A 17131-nucleotide genomic window follows, 5' to 3' on the forward strand; every position below is an offset into this window, starting at 1 on the left:
GACAAATCAGTGTTATAGCTCAGTGTTACAGCTCTATTTTATTTAGAAAATAGCAGGAAAATCCATCTTCGAGGCATGAGGGCACATCAATCCAAAGATGCGAAGAGAATGGCCCAGCGCGCGGGAGAGAGAGAGACAGCCCTTTGGCTCCTCTTTTTATATGTTTTTTTCCTTCCCTCTGGGTCTGCCCTATGCAAATTGGGCTTAGTCAGGAGTGCTGTGTCTGACTCTTTGCGACCCCATGATCCGCAGCACGCCAGGCCTCCCTGTCCATCACCAACTCCCAGAGTTCACTCAGACTCACGTCCATCGAGTCCGTGATGCCATCCAGCCATCTCATCCTCTGCGTCCCCTTCTCCTCCTGCCCCCAATCCCTCCCAGCATCAGAGTCTTTTCCAGTGAGTCAATTCTGAGCATGAGGTGGCCAAAGTACTGGAGTTTCAGCTTTAGCATCATTCTTTCCAAAGAACACCCAGGGTTGATCTCCTTTAGAATGGACTGGTTGGATCTTCTTGCAGTCCAAGGGACTCTCAAGAGTCTTCTCCAACACCACAGTTCAAAAGCATCAATTCTTTGGCACTAACTCTCCTTCCAAGGAATAAGCGTCTTTTAATCTCATGACTGCAATCACCATCTGCAGTGATTTTGGAGCCCCCCAAAATAAAGTCTGACACTGTTTCCACTGTTTCCCCATCTATTTCCCATGAAGTGATGGGACCAGATGCCATATCTTTGTTTCCTGAATGTTGAGCTTTAAGCCAACTTTCTCACTCTCCTCTTTCACTTTCATCAAGAGGCTTTTTAGTTCCTTTTCACTTTCTGCCATAAGGGTGGTGTCATCTGCATATCTGAGGTTATTGATATTCCTCCCAGCAATCTTGATTCCAGCTTGTGCTTCTTCCAGCCCAGCATTTCTCATGATGCACTCAGTTCAGTTCAGTTCAGTTCAGTTCAGTTCAGTTCAGTCGCTCAGTCGTGTTCGACTGTTTGTGATCCCATGAATTGCAGCACTCCAGGCCTCCTGGTCCATCACCAACTCCTGGGGTTCACTAAAACTCACATCCATCGATCTGGTGATGCCATCCAGCCATCTCATCCTCTGCGTCCCCTTCTCCTCCTGCCCCCAATCCCTCCCAGCATCAGAGTCTTTTCCAATGAGTCAACTCTTCACATCAGGTGGCCAAAGTACTGGAGCTTCAGCTTTAGCATCATTCCTTCCAAAGAAATCCCAAGGCTGATCTCCTTCAGAATGGACTGGTTGGATCTCCTTGCAGTCCAAGGGACTCAGGAGTCTTCTCCAACACCACAGTTCAAAAGCATCAATTTTTCAGCTCTCAGCCTTCTTCACAGTCCAACTCTCACATCCGTACATGACCACTGGAAAAACCATAGCCTTGACTAGATGGATCTTTGTTGGCAAAGTAATGTCTCTGCTTTTGAATATGCTATATAAGTTGGTCATAACTTTTCTTCAAGTTAAATAAGCAGGGTGATAATATACAGCCTTGACGTACTCCTTTTCTTATTTGGAACCAGTCTGTTGTTCCCTGTCCAGTTCTAACTGTTGCTTCCTGACCTGCATATAGGTTTCTCTAGAGGCAGGTCAGGTGGTCAGTCAGGCAGGTCAGGTATTCCCATCTCTTTCAGAATTTTCCACAATTTATTGTGATCCACACAGTCAAGGCTTTGGCATAGTCATACAATCTCACTTATATGTGGAATATAAAGTATGACAGAAATGAATTTATTTATGAAGCAGAAACAGACTCATGAACATAAAAAACAAGCTTGTGGTTACCAAAGGGGAAAGGGAGTTGGGGAGGGATAAATTAGGAGTTTGGGATAAGCAGATATATACTACCAGTTATAAAATAGATAAACAGCAAAGTCCTACTGTATAACACAGGGAACTATATTCAATATTCTGTAATAAACAATAATGGGAATGAATATGAAATATATATATATTATATGCATATATATAACTGAATCACTTTGTTTTAGTCCAGAAGCTAACATAACATGGAAAATCAACCATATTAGAAAAAAAAGAAAGAGTTGTTGCAAACCATTTCCATTCCCAGGAACTTAGCAACTTACCTTGCAACTATAAATGGTACTTTTGCTGAAATTCTTATTAAATTTCTTTCATCCTTAATTCTGGACTTTATAGTTTTTGGAGTAAATCTTGACCAGGAAAAATGTCTTATTGGAATTGACTCTACTCATTGATAAATGAATTTTGTATATGAATACTCATCACTTTGCTGACAAAGATCTGTTTAGTCAAAGCTATGGTTTTTCCAGTAGGCATGCATGGATGTGAGAGTTGGATCATAAAGAAGCTGGAGAATTGCTGCTTTTGAACTGTGGGGCTGAAGAAGATTCTTGAGAGTCCCTTGGACTGCAACAAGATCAAACCAGTCATCCTAAAGGAAATCAACTCTGAATATTCATTGGAAGGACTGATGCTGAAGCTGTAGCTCCAATAGTTTGTCCACCTGATGTGAAGAGCCGTCTCATTGGAAAAGACCATGATGCTGGGAAAGATTGAAGGCAGGAGGAGAAGAGGGTGTCAGAGGATGAGATGGTTGGATGGCATTATCGACTCAATGGGCATGAGTTTGAGTAAACTCTGGGAAATAGTGAAGTACAAGGAAGCCTGGCATGCTGTAGTTTATGAAGTCACAAGAGTTGAACACAACTGAGTGACTGAACAACAGTAGACTCTTGGAGAGGAGTGTCATTCAATTTTGCCCAACTTCTAGCTGTTACAAATCTTGTTTAGCTGTATTTCTGCTGTTGCACACTTGTGTAAGAGGGCACCTCTAACCAAAGGAGTATGTTTTAATACACAGGCTTATTTTGAATATAAAAAGTGGCTGAAAGTTTAATCAACTGTGCAAGTGCACAGGTAAGTGGAAAGAACATTGTTTAAGTCTTAGAGATACCGCTTTACTTTGTGTCACCAACCAAAATTTCAGGACTAATGGAAGTCTTCATCAAGCTTCACAGATTTTTATTCAATAGGAATATGACCTGGACTAAATGTTTATAGGCCATACCAGTATCTATCTATCACCTATTATCTGCCTATATCTCTCTATGTATGTGTCTACTTTATCACATATCTATCATCTGTTTAGCTATCTATCATCTATCTATATAACTATGTATTATCTAGCTAGCTGGTTATCTACAAATCATCTGTAATATCTCCATTTTACTGTTAGGAAGTTGAATTATTTCAGAAATAAGTAGCATCTAGTGACTAGAATGTCAAAATTAAAGATTCTCTTCAATTCAAAACCCTATTGACAACCCTGCCCTGCCCATGAAGGCATATACTACAAAAGTCTAACTGAAATAATATCAATTTTGAAATAGACCTAAGTGATCTATGGTAAATTCTGAGGGAGTATGGAGTTCTCTTTTAAGATAGTCTTGTCACCTGCTCCTCTGACCAGACTGAGTCCATCATTTGAGGTACTGAGTGGCATCTTATATTGGAGATAGGAAGAAGGAGTTCTGTTCTCTCTAAAATGCACAAAGATTAAAATAGAGGGGAGTAGTGAGACTCTAGGGAGAAACCTTCCTTCACTTACCAAGTAAGAGTGGTTGGTTGCATAAATTTCATGTCAGATGAAGTATCATTTCAAAAGTTGCTGAAAGCCTAGCCCAAATAAGAGGCAAAGGAAAAAGAAAAAATTGCTGGCTATGTTTGCAAGAATAATGACTTGAAAAACTCTGATCTGAGAGGTAAGTTTCTGAGTTTAGAGAATCTGGAGTGGGTATTGAAGGGGAAAAACACTGGAAGACATGAAGCCAAGAAATAACATTTTTTATTTTAAACTGTACCTAGGACTAACTTTCTTATTAATTAAAGAATATTAAACCCTTAGAGACTAGGTTAGAGATTTCAAAATTAAAGATAAGTTTTATCTGGAGTAATTTATATAAAGTTGAAATAAAACATCCACTGCTAATAAAGAAGTAATACCCTCTTGTACTTTCTTAGAGAATAGGCTCAGGAGTGCAGGAAACCAAGGGATCCCTACTTCCCAACAGGTGTTGAGGACTAATCTTTAAAAGCAAAAATAGTATTAAGTCCTAAAAACTAGTGCAGGGTCTTTGAATAGTTTTTAAAGTAAGTTGAGGGTGGAAACAGAAATCCGAGCTTGGCTTACATCATTTTGAATATTGAGCTGGCAATAAACCAGTAAACAGCAATTAAAACCAAAGAGAGGGGCTAACTTAAAATAACAAGTCCACAATAAGAGGAGAAACTAAAGAAGGTAAAGAAGATGGCAAAATGTTAGGCTGCGGTCAATAGCAACAATTGGAATTTCTCTCTGAAAGGCAAGAAGCATAAATCAGGCTTGCTACAGAGTATGTTTTCAAAGTGTTATTTGGCTTAAAATTGTGACCCCAGTGTCAGCTTCAGTTATACTCTAGCTTCTTAGTACCAGTGTATTAGTTTGCTTAGGCTGCTGTAACAAAATACCATAGATTGGGTGCTTAAAAAACATAAATTTGTTTTCTCATAGTTCTGGAGACTGGGAAATTCAAGGTCAAGGTATTGGCTGATCAGCTGATCCAAGTTGTCCATGGAGGCTCTCTTATTAGTCTGCAGATTGCTGCCTTCTCTTTGTATCCTCACATGTTACAGAGAATGAGACCGAGAGACAGAGAGCCAATTCTCTGGTATCTCTTTTCATAAGGCTTAATCCCATCATAAGGGCTCCATTCTCAAGATCTCATTAAATCTACCTACCTTCCAAAGGTCTCTTCTCCAAAAACCATCGCAGCAGAGGTTAGGGTGTCAACATAAGAACTGTGGGCATTGGGGTTTGCATAGTTCATTCCATAGTGTTTTCCATAATTTATGTCCTTCTCCTATGCAAACTGCATTCATTTCATCCTAATATCCCCTAAAGTCTTAACTCATTACAGCATCAACTCAAGAATCTAAAGTCACACCTACATATCATCTAAATCAGATATGAATGAGATGAGGTATGATTCATCTTGAGGTATAATTTTTCTCCAGCTGTGAATCTATAAACCAAGACAAGTTACACATTTTCAAAATACAACGGTGAGGCAAGCATAAGAAAGACAGTCCCATTCCAAAAGGGAGAAATAGGACAGGTAGACAACAATGACGAGCTCTAAGAAAGTCCAAAACCTTGCAAGTCAAATTCCATCAAATTTTTAAGTTCAAGAATAATCCTCTGGTTTCAGGCTCTGCCCCCTTGACCCCTGGAGTGATGGTCCACTGCAACCAGTAAAATTAAAATTTTCACCTGCTCTGCTCCATGTCCGGTGGAAAGGTTGAGCCCTCTCCAAGATATCTGGGAATCTCTCAGGCTTAAGCTGTCATAGTTTTCTAGACCTGTGAGCTTTCCCTCCTGGGTGAAGCAGCTTTGGTTAGCACTTATATTCAGAGAGGCTCTTGAAGTCAAGAGCCTTGGCTCTTTCTGAAGTTAAGGCAAGAAACTGACTCTAGCACATAATATTCACAAGCATGCTGTATTTCAATGAAGATTTTTGGAGGTTTTAAGGAGCTCATGAAACAAATGTAAAAATATTAAATTGAACACTAGTCATTTTATTCTTTAAATGTCCTTTTGCCAATGCAATTCAGGTGGGTTTCCACTGGCTGATTTCTGAAAGTGTCCCCATCTCCACATGTTATCCTTGTTGGCCCTTCTTCTTCTCTGTTCTCTTCCTTCCTCTCAAGAACAAAACAAAGCCCTCTCTTTGTAAGCTACATTTGCTTTTCTTGTCTTGAATACTGATAACACTGTTTCCCATGCTTTCAGCTTCCACCTTCTAATTTAATTATTTCATCAAGTTATTTTCTTAAAAACATTCCCTTCCTAGGATGAATTATAATGACAAGTGTTCACACACACACACACACACACACACACACACACACATAATACTTTGAAGGATAATGTATATGACATATCTATAATATTTTGATGATTAAATGTATTTCTTTTCCAAAATACAAAAAATAAAGAAAAACATGGAGAATAAATATAATCCCTGGTTTTACTGTGCTTAGATTATAACATTTTAACCTGCCTATTTTATTTTTTTCTTATGATTTATTTTGCCCATCTATATATTCAAACATAACAAAGTAGTATCATACTTAGCAAATTAACTGATAACTTGTTTTATCCACTTACATTTAACAGATATTTTTCAAGGCCATTACATGTCTTCTTATATCATTATTTATAATGACTACTTAGTATTTAACTGAATATAAGAATAGAACATAGTTCACTGGTTCTCTACTATTACACATGTATGTTTGTTTCTAATTTTTGCTAATATAAACAACACTTTGAAATGCATTCTCAAATATATACCATTGCTCCGTATAGATCCACAATGATTTTTGAAGATAAATTCCTAGAAGTGAGATAGCTACATCAAAGGATATTTGTTGCTGCCGTGAATAGTGTTGTTAAAGCCTTTTCAGGCAGCCCAGCCAGAGATAACCCACCTTATGTTTAATGGGGCCATGTCCTCTAAGCAGAAAGGGGCTCCGATGGGGTCCTAGCAGAGTGAAGCTGAGCCAAGAGTTATTTATTGTGGTCAAAAAGAGGTTAGGACTTCAACGTGAATCCTGTTTGTGGATGACCTAGGGACAGGGACGATGCATTTTTTCATGCATGTCTGCTCACAATGTGTATAAATTCTCACAGACACATATATTGCTTCTTCCACCCCATCTCAAAATGCGCACACTCCTGTACAGGCACACAGCTCTTCACACTGGCCAGGACGGTGCCTACCAAAGATGCGGTTTCTTTCAAGTGGTTAGAAGAACTCTTAGAGTTTAAAGTTGAATTTTATTTTAGAATACCGTTTGCTGTCTGAATGTTTTTTAAGTGTGCAAAAATCACCCTTCCTTTAAGTGACAAATTTAAAAGTGAATTTATACATAGAAATGTAGCGAGGTGTTTGTGTGAAGTGGTACTAGACGAGTTTTATCATCACAGTATCTGTAAGTATCCTCTCTGATGAGTAAAATATTCCCTGTTGGTCAAGGGCCCTGTAGTTGCATCACATCCTCCCTCCCACTAAAGTACCACTTAGTTCGATGGGGTGCAATTAAACCAATACAGCGTTGGTGGTCTGAAAGGTAGCTCACTTCCAAAGTGTTTCATTTACTCCTCTGGGTTACTAATGGGTGGTTTCCCCACGTTATGATGGGTAATTTAGGAGTAAGAAAATATTTTGATCTAGACTAAATGGCACAGAACTGATTCTATTTGATTAGCATTATTTCAATTCAGCTTTTCTAGAAACATAGCTTTCATTTATCATTATCTTTCCTAAGGACTAATAGAACAATAATACCCATATGTAGCATATTCTAATATTTTGTGGAGAAAATGATTTCTAGATTTTCCCTGAATGTATATTATTCTTCTCTTGTGTTTTGCCTTTCAGCTTGAATTATAAATTCATACTGAAGTGGTTATTTCTACCATAAGTACAGTCCTAATATATTGTTGATGTTTAGACATATGATTAAGAATTATAACAATAAAAATTTAGTTCCATAAGAACATTATTAGATTTTCCTTTATCGTAGGTCATCCTCCTGGTAATATATGATAGCTGAGTGATTTATGTGTTCTTAAAATATTTCACTAACAGTATAGCTTTTTTGGCTACTTTTTCAGAACTTTCTAACTCTACAGATTTCATTTCTTCAATTTTTCTACCTAAAGACTGATATGAAAAGTTTTTCAATATCCTAGCCATTTTCTATTTATAACAGATTTCATGCCCCTCCTGGTTTATTAAGTCTATTTTTCCTCGATTATCTTTTCCTCAGCATAGAGTATTTATAAAATTCCATCTTTTTGCTGTGTTCTTATGGCTAATACTTTATCCTGATTTATCTTTTCCCTTTAAATTTAAATTACTGCAATGTATTGTTGCTTTTATCCTGTTTATATTCATTTCTAGGGCCTTTAAGTAGCAGTTTTGGAGTTACTTTTCTTGAATTCCTATTAACTATTTCTTTCTGTTTTGCAATAGAAATTGTACATAGTGCTTTTTAAAGTTTTACACTTATGATATAATTCAGTATACTTTAGTCATTTCCCCAACTTTTGACTTTAATAAACCTGTTTGTGGATTGTCCAACTCCCTGATGCTTCTACTGCACATTTACAGAGTAAAACATTCTTAAGCTATGCTGGTGGTAACCTGAGTTAAAAGCAAAACAACACAAGACAACCACCAGTCTGTTCTCTATGTTCTTAATTTTGTTTCTGATTCATAGTTTCATTTGTGTCACGTGTAAATGATATCATAAGGTATCTTCTTTTGACTTCACTTAGTATGAGAATCTCTAGTCGCATCCATGTTGCTGCAAATGGCTGGTGATTGCCAAGAGGAAGCGGGTCAGGGAAGCAAGAGCATGGAAGGTTAGGGGTTAGCAACTCTATGGACCATATTCCACCAGGTTCCTCTGTCCATGTGGTTCTCCAGGCAAGAATACTAGGGTGGGTTTCCATGCCCTCCTCCAGGGAATCTTTCCAATCCAGGGATTGAACCCTAATCTGTCACATCTATCTGCATTGTCAGGCAAGTTCTTTATCACTAGTGCGACCTGGGAAGCCCTAACCTGTGGTTAGTTGAATCCAAAGATACAGAACCCATGGATATTGATTTCCAACTGTATTTATTTAGGTGTACTTTGTATATTGGTACTGGATGCTTTAAATCTGGTCACTTTTTCAATTACTAGCAAATCTTTTGAAATCTAAGTTTTGGTAATTTTTGAATAGTTTTTAATGAATAATTAAATTCAATCTTGTATATAACTTCCTAATCATTAAAGATTACTTGATTTTTCCAAAATTTATTCTACTCTATTTTCAGGAACAGATTCTAAGTCCTACTTTGGAATTCTAGAAGCTACACATTTAAAAAATATATAAAATTTCTTATTCTTTGAAAATTCTGCTATTCCTCTGAGAAGAATCTGTATTTATCACTTCTATCGCTATCATGATAACTTTGATGATCAATTATACCATCAGTAGGAGGCAAGGAGGAAGGAGAGACTTCAGGTTCAATATTTAATAATTATCACCATGCTAACTAATTAACTAAATCTCTGAGGGGAAATGTTATATAGATTTCCACGACAAATAAATAAAGTGAGATTCTATTACTAAGCATTGATTTGACAGAGATTCAAGACAAATTCATCTATCTATACAGATTGACAAGTATCTAAAGCTATCCAATCAATGCAATCCTGGTAAAGAAGAATGTGAAAATGGCAGATGCTATCAACTACAATGCCAATACTATTGACTGCATAATGGCCAGGAAGGAAAATAATTGCATTCATTTTATCATAAATAGAGATATTTTCAACCTCATTGAGACTGAAAATGAATAAACAAGTTAAGACATTGCTAGTAGTAGGCAGTGCAAAAGTGAAATGGAAAGTGGAAGTAAGGATGTTAAGGGGCTTTTCTGGTGGTTCAGACAGTAAAAGAATCTGCCTGCAATGCAGGAGTCCTAGGTTCACCCTGGGTCAGGAAAATCCAGTGGAGAAGGAAATGGCTATTCACTCCAGTATTCCTGTCTGGAGAATTCCATGGACTGAGGAAACTGGTGGGCTACAGTCCATGGGGTCACAAAGAGTTGGATATGACTGAGTGACTAACACATACATGCACAGGGATGTCAAAAAATAAAACTATTAGATATTCAAGCATAGTCCAGGCATCACCAAAGTCATAGTTTCTTTATCAAAAAGAAGTAAACAGAAAGATATGAATTGTGTTTTAAGGTTGTGGTCTGTCATCTCTGTATTGTGAATAGAATAATGAATAAATTTATTTTCCATTAACATATGAACTTTGACAGCACAAGGCTGATTACAATATAAATCTATCAATTGGGGTTTACTCAGAGAAATAAATTGTAGGAATATGTGTACAAAAAAATGATGACCAACATGGGACAAAATAGAATCAAGAAGGTACCATATTATCCAAGATATTATCAATAGCTTATCTAATATATGTTTTTTAATATATATAAGGAGACCAAATTGATGTTGATTCTTTCTATGGTATGAATGATATTCTAGTTCATACCTAGTTGATTTTGAATGGATGAATTTTTATTGTTTAGAAAAAGATGTTTTATATATTTAATGAGGATACATTATATTTTTCTTAATACATTTCATTTTCTCTAGTATGATTCTATGTAGTAAAACATGGCATTTCCTCACTGTCTTTTTAATAAATATATTTTTTAACTGGGTCAGAGTCATAAATACTCTTTACAGTGCTTTCATTCAGGACAGTTAAAAGGTGCCTATGGATGGCCCTAGTACCCTCACAAATCTTGGAACAGAAAAGACCCAGAGACCCCTATCCTCTTAAGCAATGGGCTGTATCATGTAACATGGTAGGGTGACTACAAAATTTATTGTCCAAATGGAGACACTTTTGAAAATGAAAGAGCGTGCTATTAATAATTACACCTGGACAACAGGCATAAACCACAAGCGTCCTGGGCAAACCAGGACGTATGGTCATTCTCTTATATAGAGGCAGCACAATGATGTATGAATGGGATATTTGAAGCCTAGAATGTAACTTGGTTTGGGGTTTTTTTTGAGCTAGAGCTTCTTGTGTTGCCTATGTGTAAGTTCTGTTTTCTCAAAGTTTTGTAGGGAAACAAACTATTTTCCCCTATTATAAAAGAAATTTAAGTCATTACCTATCTTAGATGCTGTAGAAGATAATTTGAGTATGGGGTATATTACAGTATTGGTTATCTTCAATCCATGGGCTAGTGTTCTCTTGATATTGATAATAGGATAAGAGCTTCTGAAGAGCTATAGCATACCATTTGTTTTTCCTCCCAGGATTTGCTTTAACAAATTCTTTATATGATATCAGTTATTTTATTAGTTTCTAATTGTATTGAGTGATAACAGAGAGTAATTTTAAAGATTATATTGAGCTTTATGTTGAGGCCAAATTAAACATATAAAGGAAATATGTATTCTGTATTCAAAGGATTTATTTATTAAGCCAGTTATTATCCAGTTTTTCTATGATCTGAATTTTTTCTATTTGACCTGCCAAATTCTGAGATATACTAAAGTTTCATACTCTAATTTATTCAATGTTTTATTTTACTTTCAATAACTTTTGCTTTATATCTTTAAACTAGCATATTGCTGATATCTGACATGAGCATATTATTATGTATGTGCATTTAAGGCTGCTTTTATCTTTATCTCATTTATGAATTGCAATATTTATCATTAGACAATGTCACTTTTATCCTAGTTTGTTGCTTTTAGCCTTATAATCCACATCATATATGCATTTTAGTTTTCTTTAATTTCATATTTGCCTGGTATCTCTTTGTCTACTTTTTTATTTTCAATCTATTTTAATTGCTGAATTTTAGTTGTGTGTATCAGTTTAGATAGGAAAATACTATATTTCACCAACAACTTAAACCTGACATTTCAGAAACTTAAAAAAAACAAAATCAAAGTTCATTTTTGTCTCACACTAAATCCAGTAAAGCTTCTTTACTTTTTTTTTTTTAAACTTTTTGTCTTGGTTGCCCTGTATCTGTTGTTGCCATAATGCAGGCTGTTTCTGTCTAGTTGTTCTGCCTTCTCAATGTGTGTTCACTGCAGCAGAAGAGAGAGTTCACGCCCATGCTTCCTTATCCAACTATCTGGCTCACAGTTCATTGACTAAAACTAGTAACTAGTTATGCGACTCACTGACCAGTTAGAGGTCTGGGAATGTGGTCTTATCACTCACAAAAGGAGAACTTAATAATGCTTAATGCTCTTAATGTCAATGTGTTACTTTCAAATAAAGTACAGCTTTTTTAAAAAAAAGTTAAATAGAATCTCTACCTTTTATGCAAGAAATTCACTGTTTACATTTAGTAAAGTGAATGATATACTTGATTTTATAAAGCATTTTTCGTTCCTTTTTCCTTATTTGTTGTGGGTCAAATTGCTGTTTTTTCTTTCCTTTTGATCCTTTTTTCTTCATTTTGTTTCCTTCCATTTCACTTATCTTTATTTTTCCCTTTCTCTGTTTTTATATATAATCAGAAATGTATTTTGCTAATACCTAAGAACAAAATACTCACTTCTACAAAGTTTTACCTGATGTATTGGTTGGGGCTCCTCTAACAAAGTATCACAAAAAGGGAGGCTTAAAAAAGAGAAATTTATTATCTCACAGTTTTGGGAGTTAGAAATCTGAAACCAAGGTGCTGGCAAGTGTGCCTTCCTACTGAAACTGGGAAGGAGAATCCATTCCATTTCTGGACTATTTTCTGGCAGTTGTTGGCCATCTTTGACATTCCTTGGCTTGTTGACACATCACTCGGTCTCTGCCTTCTTCACATGACCTTCTCTCTGTATATACCTCTGTGTCAACATTTACCCTCTAAGTATGACCATAGTCACAGCACAGGGGTAGGATGTCAACAAATGAAATTTGGGGAAATATAGTTCAATTCATATCTGTTTTCCACATGTTTTATTTCTCTGTTATTCCCCAACCACACCAACAAGTAAAGCTCTCTAGGAAACTTACTTTCCCTCCTTCCCATCACCTGTAATTATTTTCTTTGCTGGAGGTGGATTAGAACTTTGAATTTCATATGCTTTATCATTAAGAATACTTATTTTTATTTTTCAGAAGATATTTAAATGTTTGAGAATATTTTTATTCTTTTTATCTTTGGCCTCAGGGCATGTGGGATCTTAGTTCCGTATTAGGGATCAAATCTATGCCCCGAATCGGAAGCACAGTTTTAACCACTGGACTGCCAGGGAAGTGAAGTCGCACAGTTGTGTCCGGCTCTTTGTGACCCTGTGGACTGTGACCCGCCAGGCTCCTCCATCCATGGGATTCTCCAGGCAAGAATACTGGAGTGGGTTGCCATTTCCTTCTCCAGGGGATCTTCCCAACCCAGGGATCGAACCCAGGTCTTCCTCATTGCAGGCAGACGCTTTAACCTCTGAGCCACCAGGGAAGCCCAGACTGCCAGGGAAGTTCTAAAGAATGCTTTTTTAGTATTTGTAGTATATAATTACAATAATATCCTTATCCAATTAGATTTTATATTTGCTATAAAATATAAAGACTTTTTCCAGTAGTCATGTATGGATGTGAGAGTTAGACTGTGAAGAAAGCTGAGTGCTAAAGAATTGATGCTTTTGAACTGTGGCGTTGGAGAAGACTCTTGAGAGTCCCTTGGACTGCAAGGAGATCCAGCCAGTCTATTCTAAAGGAGATCAGTCCTGGGTGTTCTTTTGTAGGACTGATGCTAAAGCTGAAACTCCAGTATTTTGGCCACCTGATGTGAAGAGTTGACTCATTGGAAAAGACTCTGATGCTGGGAGGGATTGGGGGCAGGAGGAGAAGGGGAGGACAGAGGATGAGATGGCTGGATGGCATCACCAACTTGATGGACGTGAGTTTTAGTGAACTCTGGGAGTTGGTGATGGACAGGGAGGCCTGGCTTGCTGCCATTCATGGGGTTGCAAAGAGTCAGACACGACTGAGCGACTAAACTGAACTGAACTGATAAAGACTTAATTCGGAGAAGGCAATGGCACCCCACTCCAGTACTCTTGCCTTGAAAATCCCATGGATGGAGGAGCCTGGTGGGCCGCAGTCCATGGGGTCGCAAAGAGTAGGGCACGACTGAACAAATTCACTTTCACTTTTCACTTTCATGCATTAGAGAAGGAAATGGCAACCCACTCCAGTATTCTTGCCTGGAGAATCCCAGGGACAGGGGAGCCTGGTGGGCTGCCATGTGTGGGGTTGCACAGAGTCGGACATAACTGAAGCGACTTAGTAGCAGCAACAGCAGTATAAACACTTAATTATGTGTATAGTAAATATATAATTATAAAAATGTTTATAATTTTGTTTTTTTTCACTGCTATATCCTTTATGTTTCATTATCCATTACATCAATGTCTCTCTTTGGGTTCACTTGTAAATTGGTTAGTTTTTTTTTTGCATGCATTTTCTTTATATTGAATTTGTAGATGTATACTCTGAATTCTTGCATAGCCTCAAACATTTTACTTTCACCCCAAAAGATGAGTGGTGTGTGTTGATTAGTGTCACCTGTAGACTTTTCTGTTGGAAGTTTCTGTCACTGCAGTTCTACTGTCTCGTTTCTTGCAAAATGCCACATAAAAAGCCTGGAACCATTCAGATACCTATTTTTTTCAATTGTGTGCATTTTCTTTTTCTTAGCATATTGTAAGATCTTCTCTTAATCCTTACGGTTTGGGAATGTTAAGACTATATGCCTAGGAGGTCACCTGTTTTCCTTAACACCTGAAAGCTAGCTAGCTAATTAGTCTGAAGACTCAGGAAATTCTTTATCTTAAGGAAATTTGCTTCAAAGATATTTTAGTCTATTATGGAAGAACTGTACAAAAAAGATATTCACGACTCAGATAATCATGATGATGTGATCACTAATCTAGAGCCAGACATCTTGGAATGTGAAGTCAAGTGGGCCTTAGAAAGCATCACTATTAACAAAGCTAGTGGAGGTGATGGAATTCCAGTAGAGCTGTTTCAAATCCTGAAAGATGATGCTGTGAAAGTGCTGCACTCAATATGCCAGCAAATGTGGAAAACTCAGCAGTGGCCACAGGACTAGAAAAGGTCAGTTTTCACTCCAATTCCAAAGAAAGGCAATGCCAAAGAATGCTCAAACTACCGCACAATTGCACTCATCTCACATGCTAGTAAAGTAATGCTCAAAATTCTCCAAACCAGGCTTCAGCAATACGTGAACTGTGAACTCCCTGATGTTCAAGCTGGTTTTAGAAAAGGCAGAGGAACCAGAGATCAAATTGCCAACATCTGCTGGATCATGGAAAAAGCAAGAGAGTTCCAGAAAAACATCTATTTCTGCTTTATTGACTATGCCAAAGCCTTTGACTGTGTGGATCACAAGAAACTGTGGAAAATTCTGAAAGAGATGGGAATACCAGACCACCTAACCTGCCTCTTGAGAAATCTGTATGCAGGCCAGGAAGCAACAGTTAGAACTGGACATGGAACAACAGACTGGTTCCAAATAGGAAAAGGAGTACATCAAGGCTGTATATTGTCACCCTGCTTATTTAACTTATATGCAGAGTACGTCATGAGAAACGCTGGACTGGAAGAAGCACAAGCTGGAATCAAGATTGCCGGGAGAAATAGCAGTCACCTCAGATATGCAGATGATACCACCCTTATGGCAGAAAGTGAAGAGGAACTAAAAAGCCTCTTGATGAAAGTGAAAGAGGAGAGTGAAAAAGTTGGCTTAAAGCTCAACATTCAGAAAATGAAGATCATGGCATCTGGTCCCATCACTTCATGGGAAATAGATGGGGAAACAGTGGAAACAGTGTCAGACTTTATTTTTTGGGCTCCAAAATCACTGCAGATGGTGACTTCAGCCATGAAATTAAAAGACACTTACTCCTTGGAAGAAACGTTTTGACCAACTTAGATAGTATATTCAAAAGCAGAGGCATTATTTGCCAACTAAGGTCTGTCTAGTCAAGGCTATGGTTTTTCCTGTGGTCATGCATGGATGTGAGAGTTGGACTGTGAAGAAGGCTGAGCGCTGAAGAATTGATGCTTTTGAACTGTGGTGTTGGAGAAGACTCTTGAGAGTCCCTTGGACTGCAAGGAGATCCAACCAGTCCATTCTGAAGGAGATCAGCCCTGGGATTTCTTTGGAAGGAATGATGCTAAAGCTGAAACTCTAGTACTTTGGCCACCTGATGTAAAGAGTTGACTCATTGGAAAAGACTCTGATGCTGGGAGGGATTAGGGGCAGGAGGAAAAGGGGACGACCGAGGATGAGATGGCTGGATGGCATCACGGACTCGATGGACGTGAGTCTGAGTGAACTCCGGGAGTTGGTGATGGACAGGGAGGCCTGGCGTGCTGTGATTCACGGGGTCACAAAGAGTCGGACACGACTGAGCGACTGAACTGAACTGAATTGACTTTCTGTTATCACTTTCCTTTCCTACTTCTGCATTCCTGTCGTTCTAATGGATGGGCTTGTTTTGAGTAGGTCTTAACGAATCGGACAGGACAGAGTGACTGACAACAATAACCTATCAATAGTTCTGCTATTGTCCAGGATTGCCTAGGGCTCTCACCTGAACTCATGTGACTCCTGGTAAGTACTATGCAATGGTGTGGATGGGCTGGTCCCTGTGATATTTACTAGGATTGCAAGACACAAGTCAGCAACAAGCATGAAGAAATCTTGAAAAAAATATTTATCACTCACAAGTTCTGATGCCCAAGAGTCACATAGGGAAGATGTGGGGAGAGAAAGAGAGGAAGAAAGAGTGGACCTGAGGTTTTATGTTTATTGGGGTAGGAGGGTGGGGCACCTAGGGTGTTGAGGTTCTATCTTTATTTGGGTTCTTTCATGCTCATTCACTCAGTCCAGTCGGACTCTTTGTGATCCCATGGACTGTAACTGGCAGGTTCCTCTGTTCATGAAATTTTTCAGACAAGAATACTGGAGTAGGATGTCATTTCCTACTCCAGGGTATCTTCCCAACCCCGGGATTGAATCCGCATCTCTTGCTTCTCCTGCACTGGGAGGAGGATTCTTTATTGGTGAATTTTGAACCTAAGAGCAGGAGTTAGGTTGTGGGAAGTGATGGTCAGTTATCTAGGCTATTGAGGGCTTTCTAAAAGGCAAACTTCATGGATTGGGAAGCCTGGATTCTTATATATTTGTGTAACTAGTAGCTGCACCATACAGCTGGTCATATGTTTGTTTATTTGAGATGAGCGACTTTGGAATGAATGCCTTAGCAATCAGAAAGTTCAATGTCAGGCCTTTACATTGTAGGCCTCCCAGATCTATGTTTCAGGTTTTAGCTCTTTCCCCTTATGATTTCCTTCCCTTTGTAATTTGCCTCCAAGTACTGGGAAGTTTGTCACATATGAAAACTCACAAGTGGTCCCATCACTTCATGGGAAATAGATGGGGAAACAGGGGAAACAGTATC

This window comes from Oryx dammah, unplaced genomic scaffold, assembly GCF_014754425.2.
Source record: "Oryx dammah isolate SB20612 unplaced genomic scaffold, SCBI_Odam_1.1 HiC_scaffold_19, whole genome shotgun sequence".
Classification (NCBI taxonomy): domain Eukaryota; kingdom Metazoa; phylum Chordata; class Mammalia; order Artiodactyla; family Bovidae; genus Oryx; species Oryx dammah.